Source organism: Triturus cristatus, chromosome 4_2 (assembly GCF_964204655.1).
Source record: "Triturus cristatus chromosome 4_2, aTriCri1.1, whole genome shotgun sequence".
NCBI lineage: Eukaryota > Metazoa > Chordata > Amphibia > Caudata > Salamandridae > Triturus > Triturus cristatus.
Window position 1 is genome coordinate 604,502,924 of NC_140586.1, and position 16,127 is coordinate 604,519,050.

The window sequence follows — 16,127 nt, forward strand, 5'->3', positions numbered from 1 at the left end:
TAACTATAATGTCCCTATAAACTTTGTTTTATTCAGCAGATTTCATGTTTTTTTTTTAACTAGAACTCAAGTTTGCAGAGTGGTGGAGAAAGTGGGTAGTGCCTCCTTTCCAGCTCACACTAATCATGATGTGTGGGACTTACTGGAGGTAACAGGAGGGGTTTGTGACCCCCAAAGACCCTAACCATTCAAGGGGACTTCATCCACCAACCAGTAGTGCACCAGGAGGTGCATTTGCAGAGTGGTGGAGAAAGGGACTGTAGCCTCCTACCGCCTCACAGAACGCTCGCTGTGAGGGACTTACTGGAGGAAACAGTAAAGGTAATTGGCCCCAAAGGAGGCTTACAAGCCAAGGGGACTTCACCTCCCAAATAGTAGTGTGCCAGGATGAGTGTTTGCAGAGTGGTGGTGAAAGGGGCCTGGGCCTCCGGTGACTAACCAAGCAGGTTATGTTCTCTATTTTGTTCTTTCTTAGGGCAGAGGGACCACTTGGCTCCGGTTACCTGGGCAGAATTTGGCCCTAGGGACCCTAGACCTGAGAGCCAAGCCTTTTTCGAAAGGGAAAGGGGGGTTGTACGGCCACACTCCCCGCGCTGAATTTCAGACCTAGGGACTTCCCCATCCCCTATTCCCCGTGCCCCAGCCTACCTTTAATAGTGGATGTGACCCCACTCCCTTGCCTTATTTTAGCCCGGGGACCCATCCTCCGGGGCCAGCCCTTTTTAAAGTAGGGGAGGGGGACAACATGTCCCCCTCTCTGGCCAATATCAGCCTAGAGACCCCATTACCTGGGCCCAGCCTCCATTCTTGGTGTGCTGGTCCCACCCAGGGCACCCAGTGACTTTCGTTAGGGATCGCAGAGGAGCCTGAAGGCCCCTGCCAGCCCCCCCCCTCCTGCAGGAACCGGTATTGCTTTCACACACAGGAAGCTACTGGAAAGGCAACTCCCTGTGTGAAAAAGCAATTCTGCTCTACTTTCAGAAAGCGGAAGCTCTTTTTTAATGCTCTTGGTTGCTGAAAGCATAGTGTTTGATGTGGCTTGGCAGAAACGGTAAAGCTCGAGTCAAAGCACAGCAAACAGCTTTGTCCCTGAGGTGGGCACCCCAGGACATAACAGGAGCTGTCCCTGAGGAGTGGTGGTCCCCAGGGCTATGAATAGCTCCAGGAGGGGGCTGTGCACCCCCTCCTGTCTTGGATATTTCCGAGGGAGGTGGTGTTCCCAGGGCTGTGGGTGCTCTACACAGCCCCTGCATTCATTGCTACAAAGCTCCGGGCTGGGGGGATATGCGTTGTCCCCACCCTCAATTCATAGAAAGACCCAGGGAAATGGTGGTTCCCAGGGCTACAGGGGTCCACAGTGCTCCCTTGTATTCAATTTCATTAAGCCCTAAGGAGGTGGCGGTCTCCAGGGCTGTGTGGGGGGCCACCCAGTCCCCCCAAATTTTGACCATTGTTTTTCTCAGGGGTGGTTATGGGTCCCTAGGGTTGCAGGGGGCATGTGGCCCCCCCTAAATTAATTTACCATTCTTTGCCCCGGATGTAAACAGGCCCTGAGGGCTTTTATAAGGCCTTGGAGAGGGAACCCATGCACCCCGCTCCTTTAAATTTACAATGCCTACATACCCTAGGCTTACCCACCCAGGAGCTTCTTTAAAATGATGCTTGGGGGACCACCCTTTTTTCAGTTTTGCCACATATCTGCTAATCCACCTGTGCTTTTGCAGTAAAATTCATAAAAACATAGGTGCCCCCCAAGTGCCGTAACACACTGACCCTACAAAGGGGGTCCCGCAATGTGTCCCTTAAGTCAATCCCTGCCAGTCTTTCCATGGTGGAGGAACTGCCATGGAAAGGTTGGTGGGGATCCAGCATCCTAATCTGGCAGGCGGTGCCTGCTAGGAGCTGCTACCATTCTGAGTATGTGGGACGGTCCGACAAGCAATCATAACGATTGTCTCTGTCTGACCCATGACGGTCGAGCATTCCGCCCTCCAGCACAATGCCCGCCATCACAATCTGTAATGCGGGCAGTAATTGGCCTTATGATGGCAGTGAACCAGGCCCTTAATTCTAAACCGGATAAAATATGCGCATAATCACTTCATTTGTTTTCCCAGTTAATGTCATCAGTGATGTCATCGGAGATGTCACTAACCATGCCATGAGTGATGTAATATGTGGGGTCACAAGCAGTGCATTGCGAGGTCGTAAGTTAAAATTAACTCAGGTAACTACAGCTGCTGAATTTAACTGGTTATGTATGAGTGAAATCTGAGCCTAACTATAACATCCCTGTAACATATTTATATACATATATAAAGACTCAGGGAGAATTTCTGGATGTTAAAATAGAAGTGTTCAATAAGGAAATCGTTACCTCATAGAATACCGAGTGCTGAAAACAGTCTGCCCCATGCACGAAGTTTCCACCCGAGTAGTCAGATACAAAGCATACCTCATGGGGAATACCTCAGAGCAAGAAGAATCTGTAACACAGACAAAAGCTTTACCATTGCCAAGGAAGATATGACATGTAGGTTCCAAGATAGAGGGTATGATAGAAAAGGTCTGACTAAAGTGGGTGAAAGAATAGAAAAAATACCCAGAGAGAATTTACTTCACAAAAGCAAATGCAAAACAGAAAAGAAAGCAGAGCACCATTTCATCACCAGCTACAACACCACACACACAAAACTAAGATCTATACAACAGAAAAATTGGCACCTGCTCAAAAGAGATCCCATTATAGGCATGGATGTACCTAAAATCCTTTGATCACACACAAAAGAGCAGATTCGATTAGAGATAGGCTAGTGCACAGTGATGTGAGAAATGAAAAGAAAACTTGGCTCCGTCCCATTGAAGGCATTTTTCGATGCAATAAGTGGAAAGCCTGCAGAAATGGGAAAAATCTAAAGGAATTTAAGAATAAACAACAGAGTCAAGAAGATCAGAGAGCACTTTACCTGCAAAAGCGATTTTGTAGTATACACTATCAAGTGTGGTTGTTGGAAAATATATGTAAGCAGTACCACACTACAGGTACACAGACACATTCCACAACACTTAAGAGTGGTCAAGAACACATTCACAGCTATGCTCTAGCTAAACACTGCCACACATGCCAGAACAATCACACCACAAGCATAAAATACAGTGTAATAGATGGTATGAAAAGTGAGGAAAGAAGAGGGGACAGAGAAAAGAGACTCAAGATTCTAGAATTGAAATATATCCTAGCATTACACAGCAGAGAACCAAAAGGTCTCAATGCTGATAAGGAACTGTATGTTCATCTTTGACTGTTTAAATATAATTTTACTAATGTGCTTGATTATGGAGAGAATGATGCCTGACCTGGATTGCTGGCAGTTCGTAACGTATTCCATTTTGAATTTACTGTTTTGTGGAATCACTTTTGGTTAGTTGGTGATCGGTCAACTAATGTGTTGTTTCGATTTGTGTTCTATCTTTTTGCAGGTTTTAGAGAATGCGAGCGCATTCAGAGTAGACATGAAGGTTAGAGAGCATCATGTGAAGCTTCTTCCCCTTTTGGGGCTGACTATTTTGTGCTAGTTTTTGGCCCAGTTACATTGATTTTTCATTTTTGAGTTAATTTCTCAGTGAAGTTATTGTAGTGGTATAATGATATACATAATATAGTATTGAGATTACTAGGTAGTCTTTTGGGTGTCAGAACCACACTATGAACCCCTACCCCGATGCCCACTGGGGAGAAATTGTTGATCTGAAGTTTTATTTGTGTTACTTATTAGTATGCAAAAAACGGAATGCAATTTTACTATGTCTACCATTTTTTGACCCTGCACTATGTATGATGCTATAAATACATTTCAAAATGGATACTCACCTGTTTATGAAGGTGAGAAGCCAAAACGCATCCTGTGAGACTGCTGTTTGATGTTTGCTTTGCCCTTTGAATAAACCACTTAGAATCAGCTTTGAGCACCCCACCTTCATTGTGAATTCTTTGGGAAGGATCGGAGCACTATATATATGTATATTTATATATATATATCTTCCCAAATTTTTCCAAACTTTTGGCCAGCTCCGGTCCGCTCCTATCCTGAAAGTTTCGTGGTGATTCGTCAAGCGGGGGCAATTTCCCATAGGATCTGTTGACGCAGCTACAGCCCGAACTGCTTAACGGAATTACACCAAATTTGGCAGAAAAGTAGAACTTGGTTCAGAGTGATGCCTTTTGCTTAAATGGTGTAAATCCGTTGAGTAGTTCCTGAGAAAATCAAAAGTAAAATCACATATATATCTGGGCGGAGCCTAACCACACATCTCATCGTGAGATCTGATTGGCTGTCAGCACTTCATCCAAGAAGTGTTGGCAGCCATCTTGGGACCAATATTCATGATAGTACCTCATTAAAAAGCATTGAAGTTAATAGAAGGTTTTAAGACTTTAGTTACATTATAAATCATTTGTTGATGGTACCATACTCATTTTAGGAATATTGGTATGTTCTAAGGTGATTTTACCATGTGAAAATGACTTCTGCTGGGATATCATGAATCATGTTTGAGAGAAAACAATTTTCACATGCTTTTCCCACAGAGGTTTGGAAGGTGATCTATAGGCTAATCTGAGAGCATATTTTCTGTAAATTCACATTATCTTTCTTAGTCATGTGAGAATGGAATGAAGTCTGACATTCTCAGTAAAACATGTACATCCAACAAGGGCAGAGACTGTCAGTTGATTCCTTTGTGTTTTACTGCAGCTTCCCAGAGTGTTCCAAAGAACAACTAGAGCGCTAACACTCCTACTTATGATAAACTTATGGCACACCTGAAGCCATCTTGATTGGAATAAAGTGGTAACTCTTAAAACATTTAATTTAAAAAGGAACAAAATGAGGGGGTTCATTTTGCCATAGAATGTATGATTAGAGCTGCAGAAAGAAAAATTAGGGCACATTTTGAGAGACTTCTCAAATCCTCTTCAATTTCATTAAAGAATTCTGACATGCAGACTGAAACATGCACTTTCAATACCAGCAGCAGACTTCCCTGGTGAGCAGTAGCTTTACTACAGTGATCTAATGAGCAACTAGAGTGCTAACATTCTGAATTTATGGCAAATGTGTGACACATCTGAATGCCTTCTTCATTGAATCAAAGTAAAAAACTGACAGTATGCCTACTGAGGAGACTGTAGTAAATGAGGAAATTAGGAAACTTCATAACAAGTCTCCCAAGATGGCCACCAGAGACAAAAGAGCCCAAATGTAGCACAAATATCGCCGAGATGTAGCCCAAGTATAGCCCAATGACAGAAATCCCAGAGTGTTTTAAAAAACAACTAGAGCGCTAACAGTCTTACTTATGACAAAAGTATGGCACACCTTTTTAAGTTCAATGAAATTTTATTAAGGGATGAAAAAGGAATAATCAATACACAATATCAGCTATAAAAGGGAGGGAGGAAAGAGGAGGGAAAGAGAGGGGGGAGGGTTAACATAATCAAAATGTAAGAGATAAGAAAACTACAATGAAACAGTAATCATGGGCATTAGATAAGAATCATAAAAGGCATAACCGTTATAAATTAAACAGCAAATTTTAGAAGAATAAAAACAAAACAATATGTTAGAAATACGTAAAATGTGAAAAGGGTATCATGGAGGTTTAGAGACTTCTTGTTGAACAGGCATAGGACTAAAAGAACGAGTAGCACAGTTATTTAAATACAGCGTAATGGGAAGCCATAAGTCTGTTTAGCTGCTAAGTGAACAGGAAAAACAAAGGCGTTATCAAGTCTGTGGTTGTGACAGACGTTATACCACCACGCTTTGAGGGAAACATTAGATGCATTTTTCCAGTTAACAGTAATTTGTTGAAAAGCTACAGCCAATAATAAATCAACAATGCGGACATGCATATCTACATTATCCCAGCAAGGAGATAAGCTACCTAAAAAGAGATGAGAGAGAGAAAAAGGAATACAAGTATGAAAAATGACATTAATTTGAGCCCACATCTGTAACCAAAAGTCGTGCACATGTTTACAGAGAAATAGCATGTGGAGTAAGGTAGCATTAGGGGTACCACATGACCAGCACACATCTGGGGTGTTTGAAAAACGCTTATTTAGTGTGGAAGGCGTAAGGAGCAATCTGTTATAGATAAAAAATAAGGATTGTGTCAGGGAGGCCGCTCTGGAGGTTTTACGGAGTTTTGCCCAAATCTTATCCCATATAGATATCGGCCAGCATATTCCGAGATCAGATTCCCATTGATGTTCAACCTTGGATTTAGGTCTAGGCAACTCATGCGTGTGTAGGTATTTATAGATAAGAGATGCCTTGGGGGTGCTACGTAGGAGAGAGTGGAGTTGAGGGGTAGGGAAGGGTGAAGTAAGGGGAGGCGAAGAGTTCAGGATCCGCTCATAAGTCTCAAGAACAGCAGCTTTGAGTAAAAAATACTTTGGGAGAAAGGATAAGGGTAGACCAAAGGAAGAGCAGAGATCAGAGAAAGAAAGAAAGGTGGGACCAGAGAAAAGTTGCGCGATCCAAATCAAACCTCGAGTTCTCCAAGATTTCCAGTAGAAGGGCTTACGACTAATTAAGAGATACTTATTATGCCAGATGGTGGAGGAGAGGAAATCATCAATGGTCAGAGGGGGATTAGGGGCAGCAGACAATAAGAGCTTGAGAGTGTACTTGTGGATAAGAGTGGGAAGTGAAGAGGGTTTACGGGAGAAAGCAAGATATTCTGCAAAAGAAAATGGAGATAAGAGATCGCGTTCAACCTTAACCCACAAAGGACAGGGAGAGGTGGGATCTTGCAGCCAGAGGGAAGCTTGACGTAACAAAAAGCCTTCTGATATGCAGGAAAGTCAGGAAAATTGACACCCCCTTCAGAAGCAGGGCGAATCAATCTGGCAAGAGACATTCTGGATTTTTTTGAGTTCCATAAAAAAGAGGATAATATTGAGTTAAACTTTTTAAAGAATCGCGATGGGATTGATCCTGGAATGTTGGCCAATGTATAAAGAATAATGGGGGAAATCATCATTTTAATAGTCTCCAAGCGACCCCACCAGGACAGGTATAAACTATAAAGGATGCCACCTTGCAGTGAGATCCGCAATCTTGTGTGCGCATTTGGACATGCATAAAGAGATAGTGTCTGGAATGGAAGAAGTGATATATAACCCCAGATATTTAATATGGGAGGGACACCAAGTAAACTGGGAGACGCTAAAATCTTGTTTGAAAGTGAATTTAGTCAAGGGTAGGATCTCACATTTATCATGATTAAGCTTATATCCGGAAATGGAGGAGTAGTTTCGGACTTCGTCTAGAAAAGCGGGGATGGATTCTGCAGGATTGGAAAGAAAAAGTAAAATATCATCTGCATAAGCAGCGAGCTTAATTTGAGAATCTGCAATCTGGAATCCATGGATAGCGGGATTCTGACGTAGTTTGGACAGAAAAGGTTCTAAAGCAAGGTTGAAAAGAAAGGGGGAAAGGGGGCAACCTTGACGGACGCCCCTGCCTAAACCAAAATAAGAAGAGATTTGACCATTTGCAAATACTGCAGCTCTGGGGTGTGAGTACAGCAGGGAGACTAAAGAAATAAATCTAGGTCCAAAGCCAAACCAAGTGAGGGTGTGAAAAAGATAGCGCCATTCGACCCGATCAAACGCCTTTTCGGCGTCAAGGGCTACTGCTGCAAGGGAGTGCTGACAGCGGGAGGACTTTGACAATATATTGAATAGGAGTCTGGTGTTGTCCGTAATATGTCGACCTTTGACAAATCCGGACTGCTCTTCACCCAGAAGATCGGGAAGAAGGTGGTCTAGACGAATCGCCAATGCTTTAGCGAAAAGCTTGTAGTCAATATTGACTAAGGATATAGGCCTGTAATTTTTGCAATACTTAACGTCCTTCCCAGGCTTGGGTATCAAACAAATATGGGCATCTGAAAACGTCCCTGAGGAAGCGCCTTGGGCAATGAAAGTATGAAGAAGGGAATGCAATCGTGGGATCAACAACTTAGAAAAGTGAAGGTAAAATTCAACGGTAAACCCGTCTGGACCAGGAGCCTTGTTGAGTTTGAGAAGTTGCAGAGCAGTGAGCAGTTCTTTTTGTGTAACGTCAGATTCTAGGGAAGAAAGGTCAAGGGGGAAATTGGCTGGTGTGTGGATGGTAGAGAAAAAGCGGGCAAGGGAACTAGGAGAGGGTTGAGTCCCAGGTGTGTACAAAGTCTCATAGAAACGAGAAAATTCAGCAAGAATGTCAGCATCTACATGTTTCAAATTATCATCAGAGTCAAAAATAGATTCAATATTTAACTTATTATGCTTAATCTTCAAATCGTTAGCTAAGAGCTTCCCTGCTTTGTTCCTACCCCCATAAAATTTAGCAGTCGACTTCAACAGGTACAGGGAGGCATCTTCTGTAGATTTCTCATTAAATTTCATTTTTGCTGCAACAAGGGCCGTCAAGCTATCAGCAGAGTGGGATGTGAAATAGGCATGTTCCAATCTCTTAATATCTGAAAGGAGGCTTTTGGTGGACCATCGAGCAGTTTTACGTTTGTTTGCGACGTAACTAATGATAAAGTCACGTGCCGCTGCTTTAAAGGCATCCCAAATAGTATGCTCCGGGAGGGCATCAGTATCGTTAATCGAGAAAAAATCAGCAAAAAAGGAAGTGAAGGTAGCTGTAAACTTGGAATCGGCAAGGAGGGAGTTATTAAAACGCCATCTTCTGGGGCCAACAATCTTAGGGAATACATCGACACATGTGAGAACAGGAGCATGATCCGAAAGCAGTATCGGGCCAATCTCGGAATGTAAAAGTGACTGGGAGAGATTATGGGAAACAAAAATGTAATCTAATCGTGACTGGGAGCGGTGACAAGGAGAATAAAAAGTGTATTCCCGTAATTTTGGGTTACATAGGCGCCAAGAATCTACTAACTTATGTTGCGAGATAGCATGGCTAAACAGCTTGTGGGGTTTGTTGGGAATATAAGGGGTCTTAGATGTTCTATCAATAAAGGGATCTAGCGGTTGGTTACAATCTCCCGCCAGAATAAAATTGTGGTCCATAAATTTAGTTAGAAGTGGAGAGAAAGTGGCCCAAAAAGAGGGTTCACCCGTGGTTGGGCCATAAACGTTAAGGAGAGAGATTGGAACACCCCTAAGTGATAGCTTGGCATAGACCCATCTACCAGAAGCGTCAGATTCTTGGCTGAGGACCTGAAAGGGGAGAGATTTACGGCAGAGAACTGCCACACTATTGCGTTTACCGTCACCCTGTGAATAAAAGAGTTCGCCCACCCATCCATGTTTGAGTTTAATAGATTCTGTATCAGTTAGGTGCGTTTCTTGAAGGAATGCAATGTCAACGTTCAACTTGGCTAGGTGTGACAAAATCCTTTGCCGCTTAATCGGAGAGTTAATACCCTTCACATTCCATGACAATACATTTAATGACATAAGAATAATAATTCCACAAAAAATTTGATAAGCTTGAGTAGTGAATAAAAAACCCATGAAAGGAAGAAAAGATATAAAGAAAGAGGAGAAAATAAAGTGAAAATGTTGAAAAAAAGGAAGAAAAGAGTGCAAATAAGAGCATACTTGCTGTCAAGAAAGGACAAGTGTAAGGGAGGAGTACAAAAGTTTAAGCAGAAAGTCATAAGTAAGAAAACAGCGGAGAAACAAATGTGTGCAAGGAAGCAAGGGATACATCTTTTACACAATCTAAAAGTTCCGATCAGAGGTAAGAAGACAAGATGGATACAAATAGACAAAAATGAGAACAAGGGAAGAGAGAATAGGAAGAGACAAAAGGAAAGAACAATGGATGCACGGGGAAAACAATTGAGGGAATAATGGAAGAACGTACCTACAGAGGAAGGGTGCGAGAGAGGGTGGGGGAGGGGAGGAACCACATGGGTGAGGCAGCACATCCACGAGCAACGAAGCATGGACCGGGAGACACCAATGAACACGAAAAAATTCCTGTAAAGCGAAAAAGAAGAACAAGGAATTAAATCATGCTAGGGGATTATGACGAGATCATGACTAACAAATAGAACAGGGAACAACATCATACATATACAGTAGAACATCGGCCAAGTGGATATTTAAATAAACAGAAGAACTTAGGGTAACTGCAATCCAACAAGGGACCCTAAACAAAAACAAGATAGGGAGAGCCTTCAAATAGTCACATAAGCACTAGTCAACCAGGAGCAGAGGATGATGGTCCGGAGACATCCATGGTAGATGATTTGTGCGCATTAATGAAGCTTTGCAAATGCACAGGATCTTCATAGGTTGTAGTCTTGTTATTATAAGTAACTTTGAAAAAACATGGGTGATAAAGGCCATATCGTGCCCCCATCGCGCGCAGATCTTCCCTTAGGCTCAGAAACACCTTGCGACAATTGGCAGTGGCCTTAGCATAGTCCTGTGCAAAGAATAGGGATGAGCCAGACCAAGACAAATTCGGAGAAGATTTGGCCGCTGTCAAAACCATCAAGAGATCTAAGTATTCCAAAAAGTAGATGATGACACCTCTGGGTCTCTGTGAGGGAGAAGCAGAGGAAGGTGGCCGACCCAGTCTGTGGGCCCGCTGAATATTGAGGACCTTGTCTTGTGGCAAATGCAAGAGCTTGGGAAGGAACGTCTTGAAGAAAGTAATTGCGTCAGACCCTTCAAGTCCTTCAACTAGGCCGTAAATACGAAGATTGTTGCGTCTGTTTCGATTTTCCAACTGCTCTACTTGTTGTTGGAGGTCTGAAACTTGAGATTTCAGGTTGGAGACAACAGAGGATGTTTCTTGGAACGACTGGACAGATTTTTCGACTGATGTAACCCTCGTCTCCATTTGCGACCAGTTGTCCGTGAGAACCTGGAGCTTACTGTTCGTCTCTTCCATGAAAGGACTCAAGGATCTTATTTCTTCTAACAATAATTCCATGGACACTGGACTAGAGTGCTTTGGAGGCGATAGGGAGTCCGACTTAAGCCTCTTCGTGTTGGATTTAGAGTTATCCGGCGAGTGCCTGGAGGGATGCATTGGCGTAACAGAGCCCGACAAATTAAGAGAATCTTCCAGTCGTGAAAGAGCAGAAAAAACCTTTGAATTCTTCAGAATCTGAGGTTTGAGCGGGCGAGACGAATGCGACATTGACTTGAGTCTACCCATATGACAAAGCCGTGGAATGGTTGGCTCGTTGAAGGTCACAAAAAGCTAGATCAAAGAGAGCTCAGGAGAAGACACAGCAGGCATACGAGGGTGGTGAGGACGTCAGGCATAAAAAGCAACCATCTCCATAATACTGAGACGCAATCATTTGCCAGGGCTCATGGGAAGAAACAGAAGAACCAATTGTGATGGTATCAGAATGCTATTAGTATGGCATTGTTTTGCAGAATGTCAGCATCATCCCTTTTCGCAGTGCAAGGTGTTCTGAAGCAAATCGGTGAGATACGAAGCGAGATGGCTTCCCAAGCGCCTCACAGAAACATACAACAACTAATAACATGAATGATATAGAAACAGCCAGGCACGTATCTGTGATAAAGGCATGAGAAGATCCCAGTATGGCGTTGATAATGTCACAACTTGAAAAAGAGCACAGCGGTAAATATGGGTGAGAAGAGCGCTTTGTGAAGGAACATTGTTCAAATACAATATACGTGACTAGTGCTCCGAATAGAAGACAGGCATTGCAAAAATCAGTGTAGAGATGAAAAAAATAGTCAGAAAAAGTGAATTATGGGCCATAAGGAGTTTGTAATATCAAGCGCTCACAGCGCTGGGATGGCGAAGCAGTTACCTCAGGATAACACGCATTAGACTGCAGAGCTAAGATGGCCGCCGCAACGAGATAATCCTGAGGGAGCGTTCAAGCGGCAATTCCATCGTCGCGAAGGCACGAAAGGGCTTCAATCGTCGTCGAGTGCGATCAGGACACAATCCGATGCATTCTCATCTGTTCGCCCCCAGGAATATGAAGCAGGAACCGGCTGGTCTCACGGTGCTGCTCCGGAGCGTTACTCGGGTGCCGCCATCACTCGCAGGCGCCAAGCCACGCCCCCCAAAAGTATGGCACACCTGAAGCCATCTTGATTGGAATAAAATGGTAACACTTAAAACATTTAATTTGCAAAGGAACAAAATGAGGGGGTTCATTTTGCCATTGAAATTATGATTAGTGCTGCAGAAAGAAAAATTAGGGCACAATTTGACTTCTCAAATCCTCTTCTATTTCATTAAAAAGTTCTGACATGCAGACTGAAACATGCACTTTGAATACCAGCAGCAGACTTCCCTGATGAGCAGTAGCTTTACTACAGTGATCTAATGAGGAACTAGAGTGCTACTATTCAGAATGTATGGCAAATGTGTCACATCTGAATGCCTTTTTGATGGAACCAAAGTAAACAAGCATTGAAAATGCAATAGGTCTCGCCCTCGTTTAAGTTAAAGCAATTCTGTTTGTATTTAGGTGGCTATTTAGCTTTGCTTTTATTAGTGTTTTTCAAAATTTCATGTACATAACATGCATATATGTATATGTTTGCATGCATTTATATTTGTATTTATAAAGATATGCAGATTACATATGTTTATATATGTATGTATATATATACACATACATATATATAAATGCATATGGTAGAGAGTAGTAGAGAGTGAGTATTAGAGAGTGAGCAGTATAGAGTAGTAGAGAGTGAGTAGTGGAGACTGAGTAGCAGAGAGAGAGTAGTAGAGAATGAGTAGTAGAGTGAGTAGTAGAGAGTAGTAGAGAGAAAGTAGTTGAGAGTGAGTAGTAGAGAGTAGTAGAGAGAGAGTAGTAGAGAGTGAGTAGTAGAGAGTAGTAGAGAGTGAGTAGTAGAGAGTAGTACAGAGTGAGTAGTAGAGAGTGATTAGTAGAGAGTAGTGGAGTAGTAGAGAGTGAGTAGTAGAGAGTAGTAGAGAGTGAGTAGCAGAGTGAGTAGTAGGGAGTAGTAGAGGCTTAGTAGTAGAGTGACTAGTAGAGTGAGTAGTAGAGAGCAAGTAGTAGAGAGTGTGTAGTAGAGAGAGAGTAGTAGAGAGTAGTAGAGAGTGAGTAGCAGAGAGTGAGTAGTAGAGAGAGTAGTAGAGAGTAGTAAACTAGTAGAGAGTGAGTAGTAGAGAGTGAGTAGTAGAGAGTAGTAGAGAGTGAGTAGCAGAGAGAGTAGTAGAGAGTAGTAGAGTAGTAGAGAGTGAGTAGTAGAGTGAGTAGTAGAGAGTAGTAGAGAGCGACTAGTAGAGAGGGAGTACTGGAGAGTGAGTAGTAGAGTATTAGAGAGTGAGTAGTAGAGAGTGAGTAGTAGAGAGAGAGTAGTAGAGAGTAGTAGAGTGAGTAGTAGAGAGTGAGTAATAGAGAGAGAGTAGTAGAGAGTGAGTAGTAGAGTAGTAGAGAGTGAGCAGTAGAGAGTAGTAGAGAGTAGTAGAGTGAGTAGTAGAGAGTAGTAGAGAGTGAGTAGTAGAGAGAGTAGTAGAGAGTGAGTAGTTGAGAGTGAGTAGTAGAGAGTGAGTAGTAGATAGTAGTAGAGAGTAGTAGAGTAATAGAGAGTGAGTAGTAGAGAGTGAGTAGTAGAGAGTAGTAGAGTGAGTAGTGGAAGGGAGTAGTAGAGAGAGAGTAGTAGAGAGTAGTAGAGAGTGAGTAGTAGAGTAGTAGAGAGTGAGTGATAGAGAGTAGTAGAGAGCAGTAGAGTGAGAAGTAGAGAGTAGTAGAGAGTGAGTAGTAGAGAGTGAGTAGTAGAGAGTAGTAGTAGAGAGTAGTAGAGAGTAGTAGAGAGAGAGTAGTAGAGAGTGAGTTGTAGAAAGTAGTAGCGAGTGAGTAGTAGAGAGTGAGTAGTTTAGTTTATAAGGAACAAAATGAGGGGGTTCATTTTGCCATAGAAATTATGATTAGTGCTGCAGAAAGAAAGATTAGGGCACATTTTGACTTCTCAAATCCTCTTCCATTTCATGAAAAAATTCTGACATGCAGACAGAAACATGCACTTTGAATACCAACAGCAGACTTCCCTGTTGAGAAGTAGCTTTACCACAGTGATCTAATGAGCAACTAGAGTGCTACCATTCAGAATTTATGGAAAATGTGTGACACATCTGAATGCCTTCTTGATGGAATCAAAGTAAACAAGCATTGAAAATGCAATAGGTCTCGCCCTCGTTTAAGTTAAAGCAATTCTGTTTGTAATTAGGTGGCTTTTTAGCTTTGCTTGTATTAGAGTTTTTCAAACTTTCATGTACATACCATGCATATGTATGCATATATGTATATGTATATGTTTGCATGCATTTATATTTATATAGATATGCAGATTATATTTATATGTTTATATATGTATATATATATATATATATACATATATATAAATGCATATGCATATATATGCATATATATATTTATGTGCATATGTGTGCATGTACAGAGAGGTGGAGAGGTAGAGGTGTATAGGTAGAGAGGTAGAGGTAGAGAGGTAGAGAGGTAGAGAGTAGTAGAGATAGAGAGGTAGAGAGAGGTAGAGAGGTAGAGAGTAGAGAGCGAGTAATAGAGAGTAGAGAGTGAGTAGTAGAGAGTAGTAGAGAAAGTATCAGATAGTGAGTAGTAGAGAGTAGTAGAGTGAGTAGTAGAGAGTGAGTAGTAGAGAGTCAGTATTAGAGAGTGAGTAGTAGAGAGTAGTAGAGAGTGAGTAGTAGAGTGAGTAGTAGAGAGTAGTAGAGAGTAGTAGAGAGTGAGTAGTAGAGAATAGTAGAGAGTGAGAAGTAGAGAGTGAGTAGTAGAGAGTAGTAGAGAGTGAGTAGTAGAGAGTAGTAGAGAGTGAGTAGTAGAGTGAGTACTAGAGAGTAGTAGAGAGTGAGTAGCAGAGAGCAAGTAGTAGAGAGTGTGTAGTACAGAGTGAGTAGTAGAGAGTGAGTAGTAGAGAGAGAGTAGTAGAGAGTGAGAAGTAGAGAGAGTAGTAGAGTAGTAAAGAGTGAGTAGTAGAGTGAGTAGTAGAGAGTAGTTGAGAGCGAGTAGTAGAGAATGAGTAGTGTAGAGTGAGCAGTAGAGAGTAGTAGAGAGTGAGTAGTAGAGAGTGAGTTGTACAGAGTGAGTAGTAGAGAGTAGTAGAGAGTGAGTAGTAGAGAGTAGTAGAGTGAGTAGTAGAGAGTGAGTAGTAGAGTAGTAGAGAGTGAGTGGTAGAGAGTAGGAGAGTGAGTAGTAAAGAATAGTAGAGAGTAGTAGAGAGTAGTAGAGTAGCAGAGAGTGAGTAGTAGAGAGTGAGTAGCAGAGAGAGTAGTAGAGAGTAGTAGGGAGTGAGTAGGCGAGAGTGAGTAGTAGAGAGTAGTAGAGAGCGAGTAGTAGAGAGTGAGTAGTGGAGAGTGAGTAGTAGAGAGTGAGTAGTAGAGAGCAAGTAGTAGAGAGTGAGTAGTAGAGAGTAGTAGAGTGAGTAGTAGAGAGTGAGTAGTAGAGAATAGTTGAGAGAGTAGTAGAGTGTGAGTAGAAGAAAGAGATTAGTAGAGTAGTAGAGAGTGAGTGGTAGAGAGCAGCAGAGAGTAGTAGAGTGAGTAGTAGAGAGTAGTAGAGAGTGAGTAGTAGAGAGTGAATAGTAGAGAGTAGTAGTAGAGAGTAGTAGTAGAGAGTAGTAGCGAGAGAGAGTAGTAGAGAGTGTAGTAGAGAGTGAGTAGTAGAGAGTAGTAGCGAGTGAGTAGTAGAGAGTAGTAGAGAGGGAGTAGTAGAGTAGTAGAGAGTGAGTGGTTGAGAGTAGTAGAAAGTAGTAGAGTGAGTAGTAGAGAGTGAATAGTAGAGAGTAGTAGAGAGTGAGTAGTAGAGAGAGTAGTAGTAGACAGTGAGTAGTAGAGAGTAGTAGAGCATGAGTAGTAGAGAGTGAGTAGTAGAGAGTGAGTAGTAGAGAGTAGTAGCGAGTGAGTAGTAGATAGTGAGTAGTAGAGAGTGAGTAGTAGAGAGTGAGTAGTTGAGAGTGAGTAGTAGAGAGTGTAGTAGAGAGTAGTAGAGAAGTAGCGAGTGAGCAGTAGAGAGTAGTAGAGAGTGAGTAGTAGAGAGAGAGTAGTAGAGAGTAGTAGAGAGTCAGTAGTAGAGTAGTAGAG